Source organism: Triticum urartu, chromosome 3, assembly GCF_003073215.2.
Source record: "Triticum urartu cultivar G1812 chromosome 3, Tu2.1, whole genome shotgun sequence".
Classification (NCBI taxonomy): Eukaryota; Viridiplantae; Streptophyta; class Magnoliopsida; order Poales; family Poaceae; genus Triticum; species Triticum urartu.
In genome coordinates, this window is record NC_053024.1 from 507,536,554 (window position 1) to 507,561,872 (window position 25,319).

General features: G+C 48.0%; 1 long non-coding RNA gene across 11 annotated transcripts; it reads right to left on the reverse strand.

Annotated features, from left to right (window-relative positions):
- Positions 1-259: 259 nt before the first annotated feature.
- On the reverse strand, positions 260-18,022 carry LOC125544644. Of its 11 annotated transcripts, none has more exons than XR_007299593.1 (8): positions 17,749-18,022; positions 17,178-17,650; positions 16,930-17,071; positions 16,729-16,797; positions 15,765-15,916; positions 15,473-15,687; positions 15,061-15,368; positions 606-814 (listed from the first exon to the last, which is right to left on the reverse strand). It is a non-coding gene; the product is annotated as an uncharacterized LOC125544644 (long non-coding RNA). The 11 variants fall into 11 exon arrangements; XR_007299592.1 differs by having other exon boundaries at positions 15,765-15,927; XR_007299587.1 differs by lacking the exons at positions 15,765-15,916; positions 16,930-17,071 and adding an exon at positions 260-312 and having other exon boundaries at positions 731-814.
- Positions 18,023-25,319: the final 7,297 nt, after the last annotated feature.

The window sequence follows — 25,319 nt, forward strand, 5'->3', positions numbered from 1 at the left end:
TAAATCTCACGAGGTGAACACTTACTTGGAAATACTTTGGAAGAGTGTTGTATTTACAGACCTCTTGAAATGCCAGTAGGGTCATTACATGCCGCAGATGTAGAACATATGCGGAGCATATTGTGCTTAAGCCACCAAAGACTTAAAGTCTCGGGAATAAGTAGGTGGTCGTGTCCAACATTGTGATTGATCATTAAAATAGTATTCCAACTAAAAATATTTCGTTCTTAGGTGGTCGTGTCCAACATTGTGATATCCTTTTATTCATTTTGATGACAAGTATTTCCGGACGGAGGGCATTTCATCAAACACCTGAAAGGTATAGTTTAATTAGTATCAGTACGTAGTGATTCTTGCTACCATGAATTTAGATATATATATATATATATAGAGAGAGAGAGAGGGGGGGGGAGGGATCATAGTATGCATTGTCCTTCGCTTATCTAGTGCGAGGAACTACAGATAGAAAGGAGACATATGCTTGGCACTGATGGATATAGAATGCAGTGCATCATAACCAAATATGGACAAAGCGGCAATGGCTGTAAAAGCAACCACGTGATGAAAATTTGCAAATGGGAACATGGAACAAAAATAGCAAGAGTTTCCATCTCATGTACAGTAGTAAAGGAACCCTGAAAATGGCTGTAAAAGCAATCACGTGACCGATAACATACTCCCTGTCGTAAAGGAACCCTGACATATAAAGTTGTACTATTTCATCAGATACCTTATTAGCGCAGTAGTACGTCTTTCTAGATGCCTAGACCCCGCGACCGATAACATACTCCCTGTCGTTGCAGAAGAATGGAAACTGCACAGGCAAGGCAAGCAGTGACGGCAAAACTTATATAGTTTGTAATGCTTTCCAAAAATATTGCCAGGGATATCAAGCAGATAGTGGCAAAGCAGTACTTGTAACGCCCTCGATGCGGCTATAGCTCCCACGTGTCGAGGCACGACTTAGAGACATAACCGCATTGAAAGCAATGTCGCAAGTCAGGCAATCATTACAACATCCCATGTAATATATATAATAAAAGGGGGAGAAACATAGTTGGCTTACACTCGCCACGTCACATCAAAGTACATAAATAACATCCATCATACAAACACTCATGGCCCGACTACGGCGCCAAAATAGAAAATGACCCAACATGCGACAAGGTCCCAATCAAACCCCAACTAGGCACCACTACTGATCATCAGGACAAGACACGTAGTAACGCTGAGAGTCTTCTTGAACTCCCACTTGAGCTCGTACTCGTCACCTGGAGCGGAATCACCTGGACCTGCATCTGGAGTTATAGTAATCTGTGAGCCACAGGGACTCAACAATCTCGCGCCCTCGCGATCAAGACTATTTAAGCTTACAGGAATGTCAAGGCAATATATGTGGAGCTGCAGCAAGCGACTAGCATATGTGGTGGCTATCTTATTCGCAAAAGAGAGAGAGAACAGGAGGCAAAGCGCGAGCGTGAAAAACTAGAGGAACAACCTGCGCAAACATTACTCCAACACCATGTCCGCTTCCCGGACTCTGCCGAGAAGAGGCCATCACGGTAACACACTCAGTTGATTCATTTTAATTAATTAAGGTTCAAGTTATCTACAACCGGACATTAACAAATTCCCATCTGTCCATAACCGCGGGCACGGCTTTCGAAAGTTCAATCCCTGCAGGGGAGTCCCAACTTAGCCCATGACAAGCTCTCACGGTCAACGAAGGAATAGACCTCCTCCCAAGACGTTTCGATCAGACTCGGTATCTCGGTAATTCAAGACACTTCGACAGGTTAAAACAAATCCAGCAACACCGCCCGAATGTGCCGACAAATCCCGATAGGAGCTGCACATATCTCTTTCTCAGGGCACACTCAGATGAACACTACGTACAACTAAAACCAACCCTCAAGTTGCCCCGAGGTGGCGCTGCAAGTGGCTCTATTTGGACCAACACTCAGAGGAGCACTGGCCCGGGGGGTTTAAAATAAGATGACCCGCGGGCTCCGGAAACACGAGGGAAAAAGAGGCTAGGTGGCAAATGGTAAGACCAAGGTTGGGCATTGTTGGAAAAGCTTTAATCAAGGCGAACTATCAAGGGGTTCCCATTATAACCCAACCGCATAAGTAAGGAACGCAAAATCCGGGAACATAACACCGATATGACGGAAACTAGGGCGGCAAGAGTGGAACAAAACACTAGGCGAGAGGCCGAGCCTTCCACCCTTTACCAAGTATATAGATGCATTAAGATAACATGGCAATATAATGATATCCCAACAAGTAAATAAATGTTCCAACAAGGAACGGCCTCCAATCTTCACCTGCAACTAGCAACGCTATAAGAGGGGTTGAGCAAAGCGGTAACATAGCCAATCAACGGTTTGCTAGGACAAGGTGGTTAGAGGTTTGACATGGCAATTGGGAGGCTGACAAGCAAATGGTAGGCATCGTAGCGTAGCATTGGCATAGCAAAGAGCGAGCAAACTAGCATAGCAAAGATAGTAGTGATTTCGAGGGTATGATCATCTTGCCTGCACAGCTGTCAGAGTTGACTGGATCCTCACAAGCAAACTCAACGGGCTCCTCGGTAGCGAACTCGTCTCCCGGCTCTACCCAAACAAGACAAACAAACAACAAGGATACAATCAACCACGTGCAAGACCAAGCAATATGATGAAATGATGGCATGCTATGCGGGATGCAATGCGGGATGCAAAATGCAGGATCTGACAGGAAATGCATGAACCTGGCCTCAACTTGGAATTCCAAGGGTGCCACTGGAAAGATGAGATGAAATCGCTTGAAAACGATATAAAGATCATCGGAATCGGAGTTACGGTTTGGAAATGACAAGCGTTTTAAAAATGACACCGGTCTACGATTTACAGCAGGTAGGCATCTAAATGCAATGAAATGAACATGCTACAGCCACCAAACATGACAACAAAATGCATGGACGGGATGCACACAATATACTTAACAAAAGACTAGCACTGAGCCACGGCCAATTCATCCATTATGAGTTTCAAACAAGCATGGCAAAAACGCAAATGCAAAACAGATCTCAGACTTGGTGAAATTAACACTTGTCTGGAATTTCAGATCACGAAGCCCTCTTCGGAGCAGCAAAACAACATAACACATGAGCTGAATAAGACAAGTAAGAACATGGCATGTAGCTACTCAACAAGCTTAACAAAAGTCCCTAAGTGACCTGGGGTCAAAAGGGATCACAAAATATACTAACGGGCACACGAACATAGCTAACTCACGAAGGCATGTAAACGAGCTCAATGCACTCACCACGGTGCAAGTCATGGCAAGGCAAGCATACATTCATTAAGAAGGCACAAAATACAAGCTAGACATGGCAAGAACAATGGCATAGCATGCACGGATCAACTACAGCAACGCCGGCAAAATCGCAAATGAGTTGATGATCTGCCCAGATTCACAACGAAGCAAAAGTACAGCTCGATTGGCTCAAGCTAGGGTGCTCCATAATTGCAAATAAAGACATGTATGGATAGAGCATAACATGATTAACAAAACTCCTTTACTGATCATCCTCAAAAGAGGCACGGATCACTAGGAAACAAGCTGAACATATGGCATCATGAACTAAATAATCCCAGACTTAGTGAAAACTACTAAGTCTGTGAAAACAGATTTCCCGGGTGCCTCACTTTGCAAGCTTGCACAAGTCACCACACACATCTTAAAAATGCATGGGTTGCACCTCTGGAAAGAAGACAAAATCCTTAACAAAACATATGAGGACTCACAGGCATAGCATGCACACAATAATCATGGAAAAAATGACAAAAGTCTAAGATGAACTAGCAGATCTGACAATTAACTCACGAAGCCTCTTTCTAACAGCATTTTGGGCATCAATATGAGCTCAAATGAAAATGATGCAATGGAATGAAATGATGTTCTCGTCGAGGCGAACATTTTGATATGCTATACGCCCAAATCGGAGCTACGGATGCAAAGTTACGGCAGGTCAAAGTTTGCATGAAATTAGGGTTTCGGGAGGAGAAAGTCAACCGAGATTCCAGATCTGGATCCAGATCACTGTAGCAGTACTGTTCACGCGCGCGAAAATCGAGGTTCGCCGGGGTTGAAGACGACGGCGGCCGGAGTTGGAGGGGTCGCCGGGGTAGGAGAGGAGGAGGCCAGAGAGGGCGGCGGAGAGGCGGCGCCGGCCGGTGGCGGCGAGGGGCGGCCGCGGTGCGGCGGCCGGTGGCGTGGAGGCGGCGGTGGTCGCGGCGAGGCGGCAGCCGGCGTCGTCGGGCGAGGCGGCGAGCGGCGGCGGGGCGGCGTCCGGCGTCGGAGAAGAAGCCGAGGGGCGGCGCGGCCTCGCACGGGCCGGGGAGGGCCTCCCGCGGGCCGGCGGGCTTCGGCGGTGCCGAGAGGAGAGAGAGGGCGGCGGCGAATCAGGGAGCGCCACGTGGCGGCGGAGGTCGGGTCAGACACGTCCGGCCCGGCAGTTTTTGTCCGGCGGCGTGGGAAATGGATCTAGGGTTTCGGGGAGGGAGAGAGATCCGAATTTCGGGGGGCCTTTATATAGGCATAGAGGGAGCTAGGAGAGTCCAAATGAGGTGCGGTTTTCGGCCACGCGATCGTGATCGAACGCTCTAGGACATGGAGTAGAGTTTGGTGGGTTTTGGACCAAATTGGAGGGGTGTTGGGCTGCAACACACACGAGGCCTTTTCGGTCCCTCGGTTAACCGTTGGAGTATCAAACGAAGTCCAAATGGCACGAAACTTGACAGGCGGTCTACTGGTAGTAAACCAAGGCCACTTGGCAAGTCTCGATCCAATCCAGAAATGTTTAATCCCCACACACGAAAGAAAGCTAGAAATGACCACCGGAGGAGAACGAAGCGCCGGAATGCAAAACGGACAACGGGGAAAATGCTCGAATGCATGAGACGAACATGTATGCAAATGCAATGCACATGATGACATGATATTAGATGCATGACAACGAAAGCAACACACGGAGGCAACGACCCGAACCCGAGAAATAAATATAACTTAACGCTGGAAAACGGCAAGAGTTGGAGTACAAAAAGGGAAAGTTACATCCTGGGTGTTACAACACTCCACCACTACGAAAAGATCTCGTCCCGAGATCTAGGACTGAAAGAACTCCGGGTACTCAGAACGGAGGTGATCCTCGCGTTCCCAGGTAGCTTCACGGTCGGAATGGTGTGACCACTTGACTTTGAGAAATTTGATTGACTTGTTGCGAGTCTTGCGTTCAGTCTCTTCAAGAATAGAAACTGTGTGCTCACGATAAGAGAGATCTTCTTGGAGCTCAATGTCCTCGAAGTTGATGGTGCGGTCAGGAGTCTTGAAGCACTTTCGAAGCTGAGAGACATGGAACACATCATGAACATTTGCAAAGTTTGAAGGAAGCTCGAGTTGATAGGCGAGGTCGCCTCTCTTGCTGACAATCTTGAAAGGTCCCACGTATCTAGGGGCAAGCTCCCCTTTAATACCGAAGCGACGAGTACCTTTCATAGGAGAGACGCGGAGGTAAACATGATCTCCGATCTCAAAAGCCAAATCACGGTGCTTACTATCATAGTAGCTCTTCTGGCGGGATTGGGCTGCTTTGAGGTTATCACGAATGACTTTGCACATTTCTTCTGCTTCTGTGATTAAGTCATTACCCAAAAGCTGACGATCACCGGTTTCAGACCAGTTGAGAGGGGTACGGCACTTCCTGCCATACAGAATTTCAAAAGGGGCCTTGCCCAAACTTGCTTGAAAACAATTGTTGTAGGAGAATTCAGCATAAGGAAGACAATCCTCCCACTTCATGCCGAAGGCGATCACACAAGCCCTGAGCATATCTTCAAGAATCTGGTTGACACGCTCGACTTGACCGCTTGTTTGAGGATGGAAAGCAGTGTTGAAGCGGATGTTAGTGCCCATGGCCTTCTGAAAAGAATCCCAAAACTTCGAGGTAAAGATGCTGCCACGGTCTGAAGAGATCACTTGAGGAATACCGTGCAGAGAGACAATGCGAGAGGTATAGAGTTCCGCCAATTGAGCTGCAGTGATCGACTCTTTTATAGGCAGAAAGTGAGCCACTTTGGTGAGTTTGTCGATGACAACAAATATAGCATCATTGCCACGCTTGGACTTTGGAAACCCAGTCACGAAGTCCATTTCAATGTGGTCAAACTTCCATTCTGGAATGGCAAGAGGTTGGAGGAGACCAGCTGGCCTTTGGTGTTCTGCCTTCACTCTTCTGCAGACATCACATTCATTCACGAATTGAGCGATCTCGCGCTTCATTCGAGTCCACCAATAAGCTTGCTTGAGGTCCTGATACATCTTCGTGCTCCCAGGGTGGATGGAGAGGAGAGAATTGTGAGCCTCGTTCATGATCACTTTACGGAGGTCACCTTTGGGCACAACAATACGATCCTCGAAGAAGAGAGTGTCCTTGTCATCAAGGCGGTAGCACTTGTACTTGGACTGACTCTTGGCAATCCCAATCTTCACCTTTTTCACCATAGCATCAAGAAGCTGGGCTTGGTAAATCTGGTCTTCTAAGGTAGGAGAGACTTGAAGGTTGGCGAGGAAACCTTGAGGAACAACTTGCAGATTAAGTTTGCAGAAAGCTTCACAAAGCTCGGGTTGATAAGGCTTGAGAATCAGACTGTTGCAGTAGGCCTTCCTGCTCAAAGCGTCAGCAATCACATTGGCCTTTCCTGGAGTATACTCGATACTCGGATTATACTCTTGAATCATTTCGACCCATCGAGTTTGCCTGAGGTTGAGATTAGGCTGAGTGAAGATGTACTTGAGACTCTTGTGATCAGTGAAAATGTCCACTTTTCTTCCCAATAGAAGATGTCTCCAAGTCAAAAGAGTATGCACAACTGCCGCCAACTCGAGATCATGAGTGGGGTAGTTCTTCTCATTAGGCTTCAACTGGCGAGATGTATAAGCAACAACTTTCTTCTCTTGCATCAAAACTGCGCCAAGACCTTGGAGAGAGGCATCACAAAAGACCTCGTATGGCTTGGATTCATCAGGCGGAGTCAGAACTGGAGCAGTGATCAACTTCTCTTTCAAAGTGTTGAAAGCAATATCACACTCCGGAGACCAAACGTACTTGACGTGCTTCTGAAGAAGATTTGAGAGTGGCTTCGCGATCTTATAAAAGTTTTCAATGAATCTTTGGCAATAGCTTGCGAGACCGAGAAAACTGCGGAGTTGCTTCACGTTCTGAGGAGGTTCCCAATTCACAATTGCGGACACCTTCTCAGGATTCACGGAAATGCCCTTGGCAGAGATGATATGACCAAGATAAAGAACCTCATCGAGCCAAAATTCGCACTTGGAGAACTTGGCGTAGAACTGATGTTCTCTGAGCTTATCAAGAACCAAACGCAAGTGCTTGGCATGATCTTCCTTGTTCTTCGAGAAAACCAGAATGTCGTCGAGATAGACCAAAACGAAGTCATTGGTGTAGGCGTTGAAGATGAAATTCATCATGCGAGAGAACATCGGAGGAGCGTTGGCGAGGCCAAAAGACATGACAGTGTATTCATATGAACCAAAGCTTGTTCTGAATGCTGTCTCGGGAATATCTTCTTCACGAATGCGAATCTGGTGATAACCCATACGGAGATCAAGCTTGGAGAATACTTGAGCACCTTTTAGTTGTTCGAACAGCTCATTGATGTTGGGAAGTGGGTATTTGTTCTTGATGGTCTTCTTGTTCACTGGACGGTAATCAACACAAAGTCGGTCCGTTCCATCCTTCTTCTTCACAAAAAGAACACCACAACCCCACGGAGAAGAACTAGGCCGGATAAGACCCATTCTTTCTTGCTCATCGAGTTGCTTCTTCAGCTCCTTCAACTCTTCAGGTTCGAGCTTGTAAGGACGTTTGCACACAGGTTCCGTGCCAGGCTCAAGTTCAATAACGAATTCAACTGGCCAGTGCGGAGGCATTCCTAGGAGCTCTTCTGGAAAGACGTCTTAATATTCGCAAACGACTGGAATTTGAGAGATGGCATCCAATTCACCCTTCTCATTGAGAGAAAACAGACGAATGGTATCATCACGAGCGGCAAAGACAATTACATCCTCAGACGAATGAGTCAATTGAATCTGCCTGACTGCACAATCAAGCTGAGCCTTGTGCTTAGAAAGCCAATCCATTCCGAGAATAAGATCAATATTCGAGTTACCAAGAACCACCGGAGAAGAGAGAAACTTGTAATCGCCCAACGTGATAGAGACATCCGGGACGCAATTGTTAGAATTCATTTGCTTGCCCGGAGACACAATCTTCAATGGAACAGGAATCCTTTCGGTCACAAAATCATGCTTGGCCACAAATGGAGTTGAAATAAAAGAAAGAGATGCACCAGTGTCAAAAAGAACTTTTGCAGGAACATCGTTAACAGGAAGGTTACCCATGATCACATCTGGTGAGTCCTCTGCCTGAGCTGCATTTAGCAGATTGACCTTGGCGTGCTTGGGGTTATGCTTGACCACAGCTGTACTTGCCGATCTGACAGGAGGAGGAGGAGGAAGACGCCTCTGGTTGAAACACTTGTTGGCATAGTGACCCTTCTGTTGGCACTTGTTGCACGTGACCTCTGAAAGCGGACGGTGATACGGAGCACTCGATCTTGGAGCTTGAGACGAAGTCTTGTTCTGAAAGCCAGGGTTGGGTGGGTAGGAAGAACCACTGCCACCTTTGCTCTTCTGCTGGAACGGCTGACGGAACGGAGGAGGAGGAAGCCAAAACTTCTGCTGCTTGGCCACTTGAGTAGAGGAAGGAGTAACATCTCTGACTCGCTTCCTGGAAGCATCACACCTCAACTGAGCAGCCTCTTGCTTCAGTGCCATGTTGTAGAACTCATCGTATCTCAAGGGCTTGAAGAGGACAAGAGCGAGCTGAATATCTTCTCTGAGACCATCCCTGAACTGGTATATCATGCTCTTCTCATCAGGGACGTCCTGCTTGGCAAAGCGGGCGAGCTTCTAAAACAACTTGTTGTAGTCATAGACAGACAAAGAGCCTTGCTTCAGATTGCGGAATTCCTCACGCTTGCTTTCAACCACACTCTGCGGAATATGATGAGCTCGGAAATCTCGACGGAAATCATCCCAAGTGATAACACGTCCACCTCTGGAATCCTTGTACTGCTGGAACCATTCTGCAGCTTGATCTTTGAGTTGGAAGGAAGCGAACTTGACAAAGTCCTCAGGCCTGACGTTACTGCACTCGAAATGCTTACACAGATCCACAAGCCAATCGTCAGCATCGGTTGCCTCAACACAATTGCTGAAAGTCTTTGGCCCGTTAGCAAGGAACTGGTTGAGTGTAGCAAAGTGACTCTGATTGCCGCCTTGATTCCCTTGACTGCCTTGATTGCGCTCTTGAAGAATTTGCATGATCAGCTGAGTGTTTGCATTGGTTGCGGCCATCACAGCTTGCCATGCCTCTGGAGGAGGTGGAGGTGGTGGCGGATGTTGATTCTGGTTCTGACTGGTGCTCTTAGCAGGAGCCATCCTGAAGAGGTTGACCACTGTTAGCACATAGACAGATAAATGAAGCTGAAACCAACGGAATGAAAATTGCAACATATAGTTTTCACATCCGAACAAAATGAACGAATGCATTCCTCTTCAAATGGTCACATATCCATAAATTGAGAAGCCACGTAGAATTAGGTAGAAGAAGTAAATCAACAAGGTACGGATCAAGAATGAATAATCAGTAAGAAATCCCAATCTCAAACCAATATCCGTGGAAGAAGAACTAGAACTACTAGAATTCCCACCTATGAAACTTCCGAACCTTTCCGGTTATGCAATCAGGTGTTGGGGATACAGGGGAAGCATAATATCTCACCCAAACTAGCAAATCCTACATCCAGCTGTATCCATCCTTCAACACATAACCAAGAAACTTTCGGAAACCATCTACCTCAACCTTCGAAAAGCATCCGTTATACAAGTTATGGCGATACTCCCGAACTCCCGCCCCAGTACTAGGTGGCGTCGAGGTTATCTCACCAACGAACTGCATAAAAGAGATTTTTGATGTCGGCGAACATATCTCAAGTATTCCAGAATTGCAACGATAAAATTATGATGACAACACCTCAGAGCTCAACTCCCTGGGACACTTCCACTAAACCCCTGACAGGAGGCACCAAGTCAATGTTCTCATCATAAGCCATCGGAACGATTCCAAGATACTCGCGTGATCCTAAATTTTTTTTAGTGAAATTTGAGAAGAGAAGAGTCAAAACTCTACGTCAGGATGCCTTACCAGAGCGATGAGGAGACTGGGAAGTAAAAAGAATTCCTAAGCTCTCCGATATATAATTCCTAAATTACTCAAAACATTTTTCTAGACACAACTCGGCTGCTAAAAGCGATCAAGCAATGGGGCTCCTAAGGACGGGGAAGGCTCTGATTACCAACTTGTAACGCCCTCGATGCGGCTATAGCTCCCACGTGTCGAGGCACGACTTAGAAACATAACCGCATTGAAAGCAATGTCGCAAGTCAGGCAATCATTACAACATCCCATGTAATATATATAATAAAAGGGGGAGAAATATAGTTGGCTTACACTCGCCACGTCACATCAAAGTACATAAATAACATCCATCATACAAACACTCATGGCCCGACCACGGCACCAAAATAGAAAATGACCCAACATGCGACAAGGTCCCAATCAAACCCCAACTAGGCACCACTACTGATCATCACGAAAAGACACGTAGTAACGCTGAGAGTCTTCGTCGAACTCCCACTTGAGCTCGTACTCGTCACCTGGAGCGGAATCACCTGGACCTGCATCTGGAGTTATAGTAATCTGTGAGCCACAGGGACTCAGCAATCTCGCGCCCTCGCGATCAAGACTATTTAAGCTTACAGGAATGTCAAGGCAATATATGTGGAGCTGCAGCAAGCGACTAGCATATGTGGTGGCTATCTTATTCGCAAAAGAGAGCGAGAAGAGGAGGCAAAGCGCGAGCGTGAAAAACTAGAGGAACAACCTGCGCAAACATTACTCCAACACCGTGTCCGCTTCCCGGACTCCGCCGAGAAGAGGCCATCACGGTAACACACTCAGTTGATTCATTTTAATTAATTAAGGTTCAAGTTATCTACAACCGGACATTAACAAATTCCCATCTGCCCATAACCGCGGGCACGACTTTCGAAAGTTCAATCCCTGCAGGGGAGTCCCAACTTAGCCCATGACAAGCTCTCACGGTCAACGAAGCAATAGACCTCCTCCCAAGATGTTCCGATCAGACTTGGTATCTCGGTAATTCAAGACACTTCGACAGGTTAAAACAAATCCAAGCAACACCGCCCGAATGTGCCGACAAATCCCGATAGGAGCTGCACATATCTCTTTCTCAGGGCACACTCAGATGAACACTACGTACAACTAAAACCAACCCTCAAGTTGCCCCGAGGTGGCGCTGCAAGTGGCTCTATTTGGACCAACACTCAGAGGAGCACTGGCCCGGGGGGGTTAAAAAGATGACCCTCGGGCTCCTGGAAACCCAAGGGAAAAGAGGCTAGGTGGCAAATGGTAAAACCAAGGTTTGGGCATTGCTGGAAAAGCTTTAATCAAGGCGAACTATCAAGGGGTTCCCATTATAACCCAACCGCGTAAGGAACGCAAAATCCGGGAACATAACACCGATATGACGGAAACTAGGGCGGCAAGAGTGGAACAAAACACTAGGCGAGAGGCCGAGCCTTCCACCCTTTACCAAGTATATAGATGCATTAAGATAACATAGCAATATAATGATATCCCAACAAGTAAATAAATGATGTTCCAACAAGGAACGGCCTCCAATCTTCACCTGCAACTAGCAACGCTATAAGAGGGGCTGAGCAAAGCGGTAACATAGCCAATCAATGGTTTGCTAGGACATGGTGGGTTAGAGTTTCAACATGGCAATTGGGAGGCTGACAAGTTAAAAGTTAGGCATCGTAGCATTGGTATAGCAAAGAGCGAGCAAACTAGCATAGCAAAGATAGTAGTGATTTCGAGGGTATGATCATCTTGCCTGCACAGTTGTCAGAGTTGACTGGATCCTCACAAGCAAACTCAACGGGCTCCTCAGTAGCGAACTCGTCTCCCGGCTCTACCCAAACAAGACAAACAAGCAACAAGGATACAATCAACCACGTGCAAGACCAAGCAATATGATGAAATGATGGCATGCTATGCGGGATGCGATGCGGGATGCAAAATGCAGGATGTGACAGGAAATGCATGAACCTGGCCCCAACTTGGAATTCCAAGGGTGCCAATGGAAAGATGAGATGCAATCGCTTGAAAATGATATAAAGATCATCGGAATCGGAGTTACGGTTTGGAAATGGCAAGCGTTTTAAGAATGACACCGGTCTGCGATTTACAGCAGGAAGGCATCTAAATGCAATGAAATGAACATGCTACAGCCACCAAACATGACAACAAAATGCATGGCCGGGATGCACACAAGATGCTTAACAAAAGACTAGCACTGAGCCACGGCCAATTCATCCATTATGAGGTTCAAACAAGCATGGAAAAAACGCAAATGCAAAACAGATCTCACACTTAGTGAAATTAACACTTGTCTGGAATTTCAGATCACGAAGCCCTCTTCGGAGCAGCAAAACAACATAATACATGACCTGAATAAGACAAGTAAGAACATGGCATGGAGCTACTCAACAAGTTTAACAAAAGTCCCTAAGTGACCTGGGGTCAAAAGGGATCACAAAATATACTAATGGGCACACGAACATAGCTAAAACACAATCAGTTTTCAGACTTAGTGAAAACTGAGACATACTAAAATATAACTCACGAAGGCATGTAAACGAGCTCGATGCACTCACCACGGTGCAAGTCATGGCAAGGGAAGCATACATTCATTATGAAGGCACAAAATACAAGCTATACATGGCAAGAACAATGGCATAGCATGCACGGATCAACTACAACAACGCCGGCAAAATCGCAAACGAGTTGACGATCTGCCCAGATTCACAATGAAGCAAAAGTAGAGCTCGATTGACTCAAGCTAGGGTGCTCCATAATTTCAAACAAAGACATGGATAGATAGAGCATAACATGATTAACAAAACTCCTTTACTGATCATCCACAAAAGAGGCACGGATCACTAGGAAACAAGCTGAACATATGGCATCATGAACTAAATAATCCCAGACTTAGTGAAAACTACTAAGTCTCTGAAAACAGATTTCCCGGGTGCCTCACTTTGCAAGCTTGCAAAAGTCACCACACACATCCTAAAAATGCATGGGTTGCACCTCTAGAAACAAGACAAAATCCTTAACAAAACATATGAAGGACTCACAGGCATAGCATGCACACAATAATCATGGCAAAAATGACAAAAGTCTAAGATGAACTAGCAGATCTGACAATTAACTCATGAAGCCTCCTTCTAACAGCATTTTGGGCATCAAGATGAGCTCAAATGAAAATGATGCAATGTAATAAAATGATGTACTCGTCGAGGCGAACATTTTGATATGCTATACACCCAAATCGGAGCCACGGATGCAAAGTTACGGCAGGTCAAAGTTTGCATAAAATTAGGGTTTCGGGAGGAGAAAGTCAACCGAGATTCCAGATCTGGATCCAGATCACTGTAGCAGTACTGTTCACGCACGCGAAAATCGAGGTTCGCCGGGGTTGAAGACGACGGCGGCCGGAGTTGGAGGGGTCGCCGGGGTAGGAGAGGAGGAGGCCGGAGAGGGCGGCGGAGAGGCGACGCCGGCCGGTGGTGGCGAGGGGCGGCCGCGGTGGTGCGGTGCGGCGGCCGGTGGCATGGAGGCGGCGGTGGTCGCGGCAAGGCGGCAGCCGGCGTCGTCGGGCGAGGCGGCGAGCGGCGGCGGGGCGGCGTCCGGCGTCTGAGAAGAAGCCGAGGGGCGGCGCGGCCTCGCGCGGGCCGGGGAGGGCCTCCCGCGGGCCGGCGGGCTTCGGCGGCGCCGAGAGGAGAGAGAGGGCGGCGGCGAATCGGGGAGCGCCACGTGGCGGCGGAGGTCGGGTCGGACACGTCCGGCCCGGCAGTTTTTGTCCGGCGGCGGCGTGGGAAATGGATCTAGGGTTTCGGGGAGGGAGAGAGATCCGAATTTCGGGGAGCCTTTATATAGGCATAGAGGGAGCTAGGAGAGTCCAAATGAGGTGCGGTTTTCGGCCACACGATCGTGATCGAACGCTCTAGGACATGGAGCAGAGTTTGGTGAGTTTTGGGCCAAATTGGAGGGGTGTTGGGCTGCAACACACACGAGGCCTTTTCGGTCCCTCGGTTAACCGTTGGAGTATCAAACGAAGTCCAAATGGCACGAAACTTGACAGGCGGTCTACCGGTAGTAAACCAAGGCCGCTTGGCAAGTCTTGGTCCAATCTGGAAATGTTTAATCCCCACACACGAAAGAAAGCTAGAAATGACCACTGGAGGAGAACGAAGCGCCGGAATGCAAAACGGACAACGGGGAAAATGCTCGAATGCATGAGACGAACATGTATGCAAATGCAATGCACATGATGACATGATATTAGATGCATGACAACGAAAGCAACACACGGAGACAACGACCCGAACCCGAGAAATAAATATAACTGAACGCCGGAAAACGGCAAGAGTTGGAGTACAAAAAGGGAAAGTTACATCCGGGGTGTTACAGTACTACAGCGGGCATTCTAGAATGAAACAAAGTGACCAATTTTTTTAATCCTAAGCTATAGTATAGTATCTTGTATGTCTAAACACTGAATAACTGAACCAAATTTCATTGCAATCAATATCACAAATCTACATATCTCGTCAACAATCCAAAAACAGTACAATAATTGATATAATTTTGAAAAGTTCAGACACCGTTGCTCTTGAATTGTAAGGCTATGTCTGAATCAACTTTGAAAGACTACACACACAAAATTCTTCAGTTATGCAGTCGCTCAACTAAAAAACTAACTAAGAAGGCTTCATGCATACCTCGGGATCTCTTCTCCAGGCCTGGTACCGCATCGTCGGCAATGTGTGTTCCATCATGTGTAGGCCGGGCCGCCGTCCTTCTCTTCGACGACCCTCCCTGCATCAAGTCCATGTGCTCACTGAAATTGTTGCTCCGGCGCCACAGAAGCCGCCTTTGCTCTACACGATTTACAATCAAATCAGGCGACCACAACACGCACACACAGGCCGCACCCTCTGCCTGTAGCCGCCGGCTCGCGTGCACCCTCAAGCACAAACCTGCATGCACCTCTGCTGACTGGCCTCTGACGCATACGCTCTGCAATACACTGAGTTTGAGGGGATGATTACATAATTCTGAAAAGGTTCAAGAATTGTATATCTTTTAAAAGCATAAACAACATATTTCAGAATCTACTGGTGCAAAACTTACACATTCACAACTTTCCCTTTAGTAGTTTTTTAAATGCATAAAGAACATCATATTTATCATGGGCGGCCTTCTGGTTGCACAAATACTCCAGGAGAACCATAGCTGATTAGTTTCACTTCTTTCTAGATTTCCATTTTGCGCTAGTCCACCAAGTCCTCCACCAATATCCGCGATAACCCCGTGGCACGGTAAGTGAAGGATACATCACAAATACTCTGAAAAAGGATGAAAAATAAACATAATTGTCAAATTAAGATATTATTATGTAAATGGAACAGCCGGAGAGGCTTACGTTCAAGCTGAAAGAGCCATGATCCCACAGGTCCTAATCCGTCCCTTCGTGTAAATAACAATGGAATTGATATAGTGCTTTAATATAGCATTTGACAAACAATAAGCAAGAAGAGGATTGATGGTTCATTCTCTAATACATGTCTTTAGTTCCTGCATACACACTGGACGGATTTAATTCAGATGAAGATAAGGAAAAACGGGTGCACCCTTCCTATGCACATGGCATATCCATTAGAGAATTAGTGGCAGTGGTTAACCTAAAGAGTCTGGAATTACATTACACAAAAAGAGAACAGGGAAATGTGTAGACATCATATCATACAGCTAGAATGCTAAATGTTGCTCCTAACTGAACTGAACTAAGATGGCAGCCAAATCTGAACTTGAACTCAGCTAAATGGCTACTTGAGCTAATATAATTGGTCCAAAAAGATCATTTTAAAACTGTATCGGAGATAACCATGGAAATAATTTATAGAACATAAAAAAGAAAAACAACATTTAGCTTCTTGTAACCATACAAGTGGCAGGAATATACAAACAGAATTATCTTTGGGTGCCCAAAACAACTTCACTTCAATTACTCACTATACAATTTGGTTCTGTAAAATGGTAGATCGGAAGTTTCTTTCTGGTTGATACAATAACTATGCATGAGGTGCTAGCTCCAGTAAAGTAGTATATGTTAGTTCTACCAGATTGCAATAATATCGGATAAGCCTCCAAATAGGTGCATGTTGACAAGAAAATATGACTGGTATACTAAGTATTCACTATAACATGCATGCTTTCTTAATGGTAATATTTGTTGATTTCCATATTCTGCAAATACGAACGACTGATGCTTTCCCACCACGAATACATTTTTTACTACCCCACACTAAAGTATTGGAGTACTATGCAACCCCACACCAAAGTATTGGAGTAGTACTGACAACAACACACTAACAATAGCACCGTACCTACAGAGTCTCTCGAGGTCTTTCTTTAACTCAGGAGCGTACTTCAGCCCTGACATATCGAACCTGAACCTGAAAACAACGATTGTCGGTTTAATAGATAGTGCATATGCACAACCAAGTGATAGTTTAACTGGACATCAAAGTCCCGTTGTCCACAGGCGTAATTTAAACCCTGCCGGGCATGAAGATCATGACACACACCATTCTAAGAAAACTAAGAAATTTTATTTGTCGTGGATGTGGTGGTGAGAACACAAAACAGCAGGGGCACACCAAGCAGACGTGCACAGCAGCAGCAGCCAGCAACATCCACACATGCACATTAGCAAGCAAGTGTTGAGATCTGCCAAGGCCGTATGGGGCAAGATAAGCGATACATGGGGCAAGATAAGCGATACATGCTTGACCATACGTGCAGTAGGGAATATGTCGAGGGCGCGGCGGCGTACCTGTCTTTTTAGCGTGGCCGCGGGTGGAGACGGAGGCTGGTAGCGGCTCCCCAGGAAGAAGACCTTCTTCCGCCACAATGCCATCACCGCACATGGGCACCAGCAACCTCACGACGGCACCCATCCTCGATGACCCCTCTTGCTCTTCATTCCGCCATCATGGTGGTGGTGTCCGTGGAGGGCATCCAGTGGCGGGTAGCAGCAGGGAAGCGGCGGCAGGTGAGAACCCTAGTTGGATGAGGGGAAGAAATTGGGAGGGGCGTGGCCAGGGAAGGAACAAGATGGAGGCGATCTCGTACCTCGGCGGCGGTAGAGGCGATGGAGGGGATCGAGGGGAGCGGCCACCATGTAGAAAGACAGCGGTGTTTCTCCTTGGCGCTCGTTCGGTGGGGAAGCACCGGCTGCGACGGCTACGAGGCATGGATGGCTGGCGGCGTGACGGCTACAGCCGATGTCGGCGTTCGTGGTTGGGACTGCAATGGCGTGGGCGAACAAGGAGAGGCGTGAGTAGGTTTCGGTCTCAGATGGGGATGGAAAGGAGAGATGCGTACATGGTGAGGGGGCGAGATACCGGCGGCGGTGTATGGAACCCTAGCTCGTCTCGTTCCTCGGCGCCGGCGGCTCGTCTCGTTCCTCGGCGGCGGCGGCTCGTCTCGGATCGGCGGCATTTCAGGGATCCACGAGCGCGAGGGCGACGGTGAAGGTATGGATGCGAGGGTGAGGGCAGTGGTGACCTGGAGGCGGCGGCTCCTCTCGTTCCCCGGCGGCGGCGGCGGTGGCTCCTCTCGGGGCTGGGGCGTCCTTTGAGAGATGAAGCAGATCGAGATTTGATGAGCCTGGTTGACTGTTTTCTTACGTGCGGCCTGAGATATGAAAGAAAACCAGACGAAAAAAACAACGAAAAAAAATCTACGAAGGTTAACCTACGAAAAAAACCGGACGAAAGTGGTGGGACGAAAATTGACCGGCGGAGACTACCAACTGCTCCATTAGGAGTAGAGATAACTATGTCTAATACATGGCATCCATCCAGACTCGGCCAAAGGGTAGTGCAATCTATTACAGCAAAGGCTTAGCAGCATTTTGATTTCAAAAGTAAATCAACACGATGAGTGGTCACAAATTAAATATGATAGTTCGGTAATTATATAGACAAAGGGATCCATAATGTTAAAGTATTCCTTGTGTCTGTATTTCTTGTAATAGGAAACTAGCACAATATCCCACCGAATATTTTGTATGATTTGGTTGAGGATTTGCTTTGATTCACCTTGATTACCAAGGCATGTAATCCTACATATTGTGAATACAAGGGTCGCCCCAAGTGTGGCGTGAATCACAAATCCTGCATCGTTTCTTGGTATCAGATACACACGATCCTACCTGATCGCCCCGCTTGCTCCCTGCCTCCTCGCAGCACCGCCCAGCCATGAACACCAGCTCCTACCTCACCACCTCAATCCTTCCCACCACCATGAACTCCACCACCGGTGCCGTGGTCACCGCCATCATGCCCGCTGCTGCGTCTCCTGCTGTCAACGTCGCCGGTGTCCGCACCCATGTCCCCGTGACACTAGACGTCCACGCCTCCAACTTCACCAAGTGGAGGATGCTCATCTGCGTGCTTCTCGGCAAGTACGATCTACTCTCCCACGTCAACACCGCCACTGCCGAGGCGGACCGCACCGCCGACTGGGTTCACGAGGACTATATTGTCCGCTCGTGGCTCTATGGTTCGATCTCGGACGAAATCCTCAACATAATCATGGCGGAGGAACAGACGGCGCAAGAAGCTTGGACACTCATCTCCAATATGTCTCTTAATAATCAGATGACGCGCGCCGTCTACCTTGAGGCAGAGTTTCGGGGCCTCGTCTAGGGCGAGCTCTCCATCACTGCTTACTGCCATCGTTTGAAGGCGCTCTCCGATGCTCTCAGCGACGTTGCCCCCCCATCTCCGACCAGACACTTGTCCTCAATTGCCTTCGTGGTCTCAATCCATGATTTTCGGACATCACGACGATTGTCACCATGCAGAACCCCCTTCCCTCGTTCAGCCAGACGAGATCATTGTTGACCCTCCGCAAGACCCAGCTCGCGAATTCCATCGCGATTGGGCACCAGAAGGTGCTCTATGGGGGTGCGCCTCCCCATGGCAGCAACGGCTCCACCTCCTCTGGACAGCACCGTGGCCCGGACCGCGGCGATGGCGCTCGGCACGGCAGCGACAGCGACAGCCCTCGCCACGGGAACACCTCCGAGGGTGCCTCCTCCCGGGGACACCGCAACAGCAGCAACTGGAAGAAGAAGGGCTCCGGCGGCGGGAACAGTGGCAGCGGCCGCTCCAACTTCTATGACGGGAACTCCCAGCGCGGGGCGCCCTCGTCCGTCAGTCCCTGGGTCTGCTTCAATCCCTATACGGGGCAGGCCCAGCAGCTCCTTCCGGCGCCCCCTACAGGAAGTCCCAACGCAGGTGTTGGCCTCCTCAGGGCGCGACCTTCCGTCCTTCCGTCGGCCCAGGCTTTCACCTCCCTTGCCCCGCTGCACGACTAGGCTTTCGGCACCAACCCGCCGCCCACTCCTGCCTACGGCGGCTCTCCGGCGTGGAACTGCTCCGCCCTCCTCGCTGCACTGAACAACGCCGCAACTCCGTCAATAGTAGGTGAATGGGTAATGGACTCCGGAGCCACAGCGCACATGGCCTCCGACCCCGGTATGCTTCAACATCTCGCACCTTCTCCCTCCTCCTCTGTTGTCACCATGGGCAATGGCTCTACCTTGCCTATATCACACGCTGGACACACCTCTATACCCGCTTCCACTCGTTCTCTTCCTTCGCAATGTATTACTTGTTCCACATATCATCAGGAATTTACTTTCCGTTCATCATTTTACCATTGATAATCTTTGTTCTCTCGAGTTTGATCCCCTCGGATTTTCTGTGAAGGACCTTCGCACCAAGGCAGTGATTCTTCGCTGCAATAGTCTCGGCGACCTCTACGTCTTCCCATCATCAGTCATCCACCACCACGCTCATGGACTCCTCGCCACCACCTCTGCCGAGCTTTGGCACTGTCACTTAGGACATCCGGGACGCGATGCCATGTCCCAACTTCATAAGAACTCCTTTATTTCATGTAATAAGGTAGCCTCACATATTTGTCATGCTTGTCATCTTGGCAAGCACGTGTGCTTGCCCTTCGCTAGGTCTACCTCAATAAGCGTCGAACCATTTAAGTTGATACATTGTGATCTTTGACTTCTCCAATTTTGAGTAATTCTGGTTTCCGATACTATCTTGTTATTGTTGACGATTTTTCTCATTTTACGTGGACCTTTCCTCTCCGGAAAAAGTCCGACACCGCGGGTATTCTTCTTAACTTTGTTGCCTACATTCGCACACAATTTTCACGTCCTCTTGTAGCCATGTAAGCCGACGATGGGACCGAGTTTATCAACTCCACGATCACCTCTTTCTTTTCCACTCATGGTATTCACCTTCGTTTTTCATGCCCCTACACGTCCGCCCAAAACAGCAAGGCCGAACATGCTATCCGCACGATCAACGATGTCACTCGCACTCTCCTATTCCAATCCTCCATGCCACCCTCCTACTGGGCCGAGGCTCTCGCAATGGCAACATACCTTGTCAATATACGCTCTTCACAATCCATCGGTTTTTCGGTTCCCTACATTCGCCTCTACGACACACAACCGAACTATGCCGCTCTTCGTGTCTTTGGTTGCCTCTGCTATCCCAACCAATCCGCTATGGCCAAGCATAAACTAGCCCCTCGGTCCACTGCTTGCGTCTTCCTCAGATACCCGTCCAATAACAAGGGATACCGTTGCCTAGATATCTCTACCCGCCGTGTCATCATCTCTCGCCATGTCATCTTCGACGAGTCTGTCTTTCCTTTCTCCTACTCGTCTGACCGCCCCACTAATCCCTTGGTAGCGCTGGATTTTCTCCTAGACATGGCCGCCACACACCACACACCCTCGAACCCTACTTTTCCCAACATGCATGTGCATGCCACACCAACCAACGTGCATGTGCATGCCACACCAACCAACTCACGAGCCCCATCCCCATCGGCTCGCACCCCACCAACCCACTCCCCACGAACCCGCACCCCCTCGCCTGGCTCCTCTGCGCGCACCATGCCCAGCCACCCACCTGGTTTTCCCACGCGCCCACAACCCGCCTTGCATGCAGACCCGCAACCCGCCATGCATGGCTCCTCTTCCACCGCCACGACGGATCACTCCCCTGTCTCTCTCGGCTCGCCGGCTCCCTCCTCACATGCGTTCCCGCATGCAGCCCTGTGTGGCCACACGCCCTCCCCTAGCTCGGTGTCCACTGACTCCTCCCCGCCGGTCATGGTGCACCGGCCACCTTCCCCATCCAACACTCACGCCATGCCCATGCGTGCTAAGCGTGGTCTCTTCCAACCCGTCGACCGTCTTAATCTCTCTGCTATTCACTCCACTCCATCTCCTATTCCGAAAACATACCGGGGTGCCCTCCATGACCCACACTGGCATCGTGCTATGACCGAGGAATTTGATGCTCTTGTCACTTACGGGACGTGGTCTCTTGTTCCCCGTCCTCCTCGTGCTCATGTTGTTTCAGGGAAGTGGATATTCAAACACAAGTTCCACTCGGATGGTAGCCTAGCCCGGTTCAAGGCTCGATGGGTGGTAGGAGGCTATTCTCAACAGCAGGGCATTGATTTGGATGAGACATTCAGCCCCGTTGTCAAGCCTGCCATGATTCGCATCGTCCTCAGCCTTGCGGTCTCTCGGGCGTGGCTGATCCACCAGCTCGACGTCAAGAATGCCTTCCTCCATGGCAATCTTGACGAGGAGGTCTACTGCCAGCAGCCTCCCGGTTTTGTTGGCGCTCACCATCCAGACTACGTGTGTCACCTACACAAGTCTCTTTACGGCCTTAAGCAGGCTCCGCGCGCCTGGTACCAGCGGTTCGCCCTGTTTGCCCATCGGCTTGGCTTTGTCGCCTCCAAGTCGGATGTGTCCCTCTTCATCTATAGGCGCAGCATGGACCTTGCTTATCTCCTATTGTATGTGGACGACATTGTCCTCACTACCTCGACGGATCAACTCTTACGTCACCTCACACAGCAGCTCCACTTCGAGTTCGCCATGACGGACCTTGGTGCCTTGACATTCTTCCTTGGCATCTCCGTCACTCGGACATCCTTGGGCATGGTTATCTCTCAGCGTCGGTATGCCTTGGAGCTACTTCACCGCGCTGGCATGGTTGAGTGTCACCCCTCTGCCACTCCAATTGACACTAAGTGAAAGCTTTCAGCTCAGGATGGTCCTCTTCTCTCCGATCCCACCGAGTATCAGAGCTACGCTAGCACCTTACAGTATTTGCGCTCACGCGACCGGATATCGCACATGCTGTTCAGCAGGCCTGTTTATACATGCATGCGCCCAGAGAGCCTCATATGCACTTGGTTAAGCGCATTCTCCGGTACATAAAGGGCACCCTAGACCTCATCTTGCACCTCTCCAACTCCTCCTCTGCGGCACTTACTGCATACTCTGACGCCGATTGGGCTGGGTGCCCTGACACTCGACGTTCTACGTCTGGCTACTACGTCTATCTTGGTGACAACCTAGTCTCTTGGTCGTCTAAACGTCCAACTACTGTGTCTCGTTCCAGTGCCGAGGCAGAGTATCGCACCGTTGCTCATGTTGTTGCTGAGTGTTGTTGGATCTGTCAGCTCCTTGGGGAGCTCCATCACCCTTTGACGTCTGCCATTGTTGTCTTCCATTGTTGTCTTCTGTGACAACGTTAGTACTGTCTACATGGCCTCTAATCCGGTCCAGCATCGTCGTACCAAGCACATTGAGATTGATATCCACTTTGTTCGGGAGAAGGTGTCGCTTGGTGAGGTCCGGGTCCTTCATGTGCCATCCTCGCATCAGTACGCTGACATCATGACAAAAGGATTGCCCTCACAACTCTTCTCTGAGTTTCGTTCCAGCTTATGCTTGTTTCCGTATGATGCACAAGCTGAGGGGGGATGTTTAAGTATTCCTTTTGTCTGTATTTCTTGTAATAGGAAACTAGCACAATATCCCACCGAATATTGTTGTATGATTTGGTTGAAGATTTTCTTTGATTCACCTTGATTACCAAGGCATGTAATCCTATATATTGTGAATGCAAGGGCCACCCCAATTGTGGCATGAATCACAAATCCTGCATTGTTTCTCATAAGGCCCGTGCAGTATAAAGAACCTAAGTAGCTGCCATGTAACCTAATATTTGATAGATTTGTCGGGTTGTCCCATTGCTCAACTCTTTCTTGACATGATATACGAATTTATCACAATTATACAATTTGACCAATGAAATCACAGGAAGCATTTGCATAATAGTATGGGTCCGATGATAATTATAAGCAGTTATAATGAAAGAACCGTCAGGTACTACTATGCCATGTCAGTGTGTTACTCCAAAAAGTGAGAAGTCCTTGTATACGTGAATCACTTGCTGGTAGACCAGATCTTTGACTTCGAGAGTGCACCAAGAGAGTACCTTTGCTTGGCTCTTCTTTAATAGCTCCGTCGCATCCAGATCATTCAACACGTCCTCGGCGTCTTAGGTGACAGACTTGATTTTGGTGAGCCACCGCCGAACAACTTCCCTGTCTCTTCCTCCTCAGCACAGCTATGATCCGCATCATGTAAACGTCCTCTAGATCTTGCATCTTGTCCACCATGGCATCAACATCGTCTTTAGACCTCCACAACCAGGCGGCCTCCTCCGTAGAGGGTTCACTAAGCTTGTTCGCGATTTGTTTCCCCCTAGCATATGTCTTGATGCATCCTGGTTGGAGATCCTTTCCCTGAGTGATCAAACAATGCCGTACGGCCTGCTGAAAAACAACATCGCTTGGTTATTACTTTCCATATAATGTTCCTATCAACTGAAGCAGACTAAACATGTATATATCTATATATGCAGCAACAGATAACTCTACCCTCTGGTAATATCTTATAATCAATTCATTAGCTCACTAATACTCATATATAGACAACAACAGAGCTATGCACTCCTCGACTAAATATTCATATAGACAGTGGGATGCTCAGTTGTAGAGGAAATCACAGTGATGATGCTATAGGAAACCAAGGCCCAACCTGTGCTACCTTCTTCTCGCCTCCAACCATACTTGAGTAGACGAATGGGCAAGTCAGCAAGAGAGAGGAGCGCAGAAGATGATGCCCCTCGTCAATCCACCATCAGCAATCAATCCATGGACAAATACACCTGCAAAAAATGAATGTTAGTATCCGCTATCAGCAATCCGATGGCAAGTCAACCTCATGTTTGCCAGACATGTCAATTGCATCCACACTCAAGATTGTATGACAACATGAGATAGTGAATAAATATTAAAAGGCATGATCCTTATGCAAACCAGATATGGAATGGAACCATGTACTAATGTAATGTAAACTGGTAAGATGACTGAATGTAAATCCGGGAGCGCGACTAACTGATAAAAAAATCATACATATCAAATTAAACATTTAAAATCTAATGTAAATTGGTAACCCACCACCAAGGCAATTTACGAAGGCTGCCATGTGGTAAATACAAATCAAAAACATCTTGATCTCCTTCAACTCATGAATTGTGAAAAACTAAACAGACTACTCGAATTATTATCATCTACTGGAGCTAAATTCTAGAAAAAGGAAGTCACCTGAAATGCATAGATGAATCATCCCATCATCTTTGTGTTGTGGTGCAGGACAGGCTACCCCTTTCATATGGAACATCTAGGCTTGGCACAATATCACTTTTTTGTTGGAGCCTTGCGTGCACTGCATAGGCACTTCATGGTTCATACTACAGAGGTGGCTGATATATCAGTCAATGTAATACGGTCAGAAATAGTTACCATATCAGCCAGATACTAAAAAAATTAGACACATGAATTCCTATTGTTGTAATATAGGATTAGGTTTTAGATCCTTCTGTTTGGTGCCATGTTATATGCACATATGAACAATAGTACCTCTTCTATGATGTTATTCTGACAAACTTTGATCTCCACCTTTATGAATAACACAACAATTTTACGACAAACAAAA